Below are 3,908 nucleotides of genomic sequence, written 5' to 3'. Positions count from 1 at the left end.
TTAATAAAATAGATGACGACTGTACTAAAACCAGGGCAAAGAAGACTGCCGAGGTTTCCAGTGAACTATATCCTATTATCCCTCACACAAATTGTTCTTACAAAAATAGAACAAGAAAACACACTGTTACTAGCTGTAAAAGCTCAATAACAACTATCTTTTCTTGTTTTTTTTTTCCTTGTTGTCATGCTTGGTTTGCAAATAAATCGGCAATTTTCAGACTGGCCATGGAACAAAAGAACAGCAAAAGATCTTGATAAAGGTATGCTTTGGGTCTTCATAACTGTTGTGAAACAATTTTTGAAGGGTTTGTATGTTGGAGAAAACGTCATTGCCCTCTCTCGTACAAGTTCGTTTCTGGTCTAGACATTCAAAACACTGTCAATATTTACCTGCTATATTACCTGGGAAGGTTTTTAGTGTTATTGTTATTGTTGTTGCTAATAATGATGACGATGATGTTGATGGTGATGGCGATGATGATGGTGGTGGTGGTGGTGGTGAAGGCGGTGGGGGGGGGGGGGGTGATGCTGATGCTTACTTTTGTACTTGGCACCGCGTTTTATGTCTCAACTAAATAACTTAATAGCTAGATGAGCGACTTGACTTTTACCATGGACCAGAAACAGCCATACTTAAAACACTGTTATTATATGTGTAAGTTTAATAATGACTTTAATAATACTTTATCTGTTTTTATTTTTAATCTCTGTGTCATGCTTGGTGTGTAAATAGATCAGAAATTTTTTTGATTGGCCGTGGAATAAGAGAACAGCAACCGATGTTGATAAAGGTATACTTTCGTTTTAAATAACTGACAATAGTGCAAAATTTAACGGGTTCGTTTGTTGGAGAAAACGTCCTTGTCCTTCATTGTGCTAATTTATCTCTGGCGTAAAAATTCAAAATACCTACCTTCACCTGTACTTATTACCTTCAAAATTTAACAAATTTCTTCCAATTTTTTACAGTCACGATAGTGATAATAATGACGATGATGATGTTGTTGTTATTGTTGTTTTTATTTTTTCTTGACGCCACGCTTTGAATCTTAATAAAATAGATGACGACTGTACTAAAACCAGGGCAAAGAAGACTGCCGAGGTTTCCAGTGAACTATATCCTATTATCCCTCACACAAATTGTTCTTACAAAAATAGAACAAGAAAACACACTGTTACTAGCTGTAAAAGCTCAATAACAACTATCTTTTCTTGTTTTTTTTTTCCTTGTTGTCATGCTTGGTTTGCAAATAAATCGGCAATTTTCAGACTGGCCATGGAATAAGAGAACAGCAAAAGGTCTTGATAAAGGTATGATAACTAATAGTGATGCAGAATTTAAGGGGTTGGTATTTTATAGAAAACGTAATTCAGTGCTCTCCCTCGTACTAGTTCGTTTCTGGTCTAGACATTCAAAACACTATCAATGATTACCTGCACGATATCTGGAATATGGTTGTTAGTGGTGTTGTTAAAAATGATGAAGATAATGATGATGTTGATGATGATGATGATGATGATGATGATGATGATGATGATGATGATGATGATGATGATGATGATGATCTGATAGTTCCAATATAACCGATAGCCTATTTCCGTCTTTTATTTTAGAGGGAGAAAAATTGAAAGACGACGCTATGAAGCTCACATCTTAGAGGTATTTAAACTGAAAACCTTCTCAACTAATCAGAAGTAATACCAAAACCAGTCATAACTCGCTTACTTACGTTTTCGGCGATTCGCGCGCGCCGTGTACTTGTATTTGCCTCCAGTTTTGATTGGTTCACTGTATTTTCTCTATCCTTCGTGATTGGCCAGAGTGATTACTTTGGTTTTGATTTAACAATCAATAACACTCAATGGAAAACCACTCTAAAATTGCTTTGGTTTGGTGGCAACATTCAATTGATCCCAATAGTAATACTAATCTTCGTTCGTCCTATTGTTTTACAGGGCGAGTTATTCATGAAGAGACCAGAATTAACTATAACGCATCTCAAGACAAGCTATAAGATAATTACACTGGTTGTGCTACAAAATCCTTTAATAAAGATCATTGTAGTTACAAAACTGGCTTCTGTTCGTCAATGGCTATTATTTTAAAATACACTTAAACATTAATTCAAATGTTGATAATAGTAATTTAACGATAACAGAAAGAGTTAATGAAATCGACCACGTTATGTACAAAGACATGCATTTATTATTCAGATGGAAACTCTTATGATTCCTAAAAGCAACCTTTTTTAAAAACTGGAGGTGATGCATGCTACAATAACAGTATTTTTTGGATTGCAAGTGTTTTATGCAGTCAGCAAAAGAACAAGTACCAGTTGAGCCCGCGATTATCGTCAACAAAGTCGCTGACTTATCTCAATTATCCCAATTGCATCATGCTGTCATGGCAACGTCCATATAATTCAAGAGACCTCTAGCTTGGTTTTTATTGGATAAACAATGAAATATTTGCTTAAACCAGCACTTGTTCCCCGCCTGAATACTTAAAATACTTGATAGTACATCTGTATTTTCACCACAATCTAAGACACAAGCAAGCAAAGGAGTTCAGTTAGAACTGGTTAATAAAGTACGTCTTACCTTTTTGAAATGCACTCTTGTGTATATTTTCCCCGTAATCAGCTCATTTTGCGGCCAAAAATGCACTCACTTGCAGCGTTGCAATGCCTCGAATCTCAACAGAACTCGTACGATCGTTTTATTTTGAAAAGTATCGACCGCTGACTGCTGTGACCGTGGCGTCCTTGGAAAGCGCAGCTTTCCGAGTGAGGCACAAAGTGCGTATGTCGAGAGGACTCGCGGACTCAACTGGTACTTGTTCTTTTGCTGACTGCATAGAACACTTGCAATCAAAAGGCGTCAGTGGAAAGCCAGCATAGGTGACGAGCGACGCGTGGAAATGGAAAATAACAGGACGGGTTCGGAAATGCTGATGCATTCCTATTGGATGACGTTTTTATCAGCCACAACGAAAAGTATTCCCTTGAGAGTTAAGCCTGGTTTTCACAAGCGACGCAAAAAGGACAAATTTTGATCCTTGTGCTTGTGCTTGCATCAAAATGCCAAGCACTTGTGCTTTTGCTTGGGTCGAAGACGTATTCACGGGGAAATAAGAGCTGTTATCCTTGCGCTTGTGCTTGCACTTTAACAAAAATTCAGTAAGAGAGTGAATTTATTGTCCACTAGTCTTTACTACTTTACTTTAACAAGCAAATTAGTCGCAAAAATAAGTTTTGCGAGGTTTCATAAAAAGTTCGCGTCTTCACAAGTATGAGTAAAAAGGCAAGCAAGGTTTCATGTTTAAAGCGTGGGTTTGAGTGGCGGATTGCGAAAAATAATTAATCGTTTATCACAAAATGATAAATTAGCACTTTACTGATAGTTTAGCTATTCGTGATATTCAATCAGAAGTAACAATTTCAAAACAAACACTTCTCGAGTGCTTTCGTACGAAAATCATCTCAGTCTGTATTCAGCCAACATCCAAGGTGGGTAACAAGTACAAAGAGCAGGTCGGAGTTTTTCGCGCATTTTGAAAGAGCCGTTAAAATTAACTTAACTTTTTAACAGATTTAAAACCAACATAACTAACTTTACACACAAGAACAGGAGTTTCTCGGGGTTTTCATAAAGGAAGTTAAAACTGTTTTTATTCTTGAACGATGAAAATTTTTTGACTGACAAAATTAGGACTGCTGCCTGCTGACAAGCATTCATCGACGATTCTTTCAAAGTTGGGTTCTCATCACGCCCGACTGGAACATTTAAGAAACCGAGAGATTCGCCGTAGCTGTCTTATTTAATTATATCTTTCGCAATTTCAACAAAAAGTCTTGTCGTTCCTCGCCTTTTTATTTCTCCTATGTCGCTGTTTAGGCGTCGTGT

General features: G+C 36.9%; 1 long non-coding RNA gene across 1 annotated transcript; it reads left to right on the top strand.

The window, feature by feature from the left end:
• Window positions 1-6: 6 nt before the first annotated feature.
• LOC144641426 (uncharacterized) lies at window positions 7-2,075 on the top strand. Its single transcript, XR_013568549.1, has 5 exons — window positions 7-262; window positions 736-793; window positions 1,272-1,313; window positions 1,617-1,662; window positions 1,959-2,075. It is a non-coding gene; the product is annotated as an uncharacterized LOC144641426 (long non-coding RNA).
• The last annotated feature ends 1,833 nt before the right edge of the window (window positions 2,076-3,908 follow it).

This window comes from Oculina patagonica, unplaced genomic scaffold (assembly GCF_052425735.1).
Source record: "Oculina patagonica isolate OP01 unplaced genomic scaffold, crgOcupat unplaced935, whole genome shotgun sequence".
Taxonomy (NCBI): domain Eukaryota; kingdom Metazoa; phylum Cnidaria; class Anthozoa; order Scleractinia; family Oculinidae; genus Oculina; species Oculina patagonica.
Note: the sequence above shows the minus strand (reverse complement) of the source record. Positions and strands in the feature narration are given on the sequence as shown.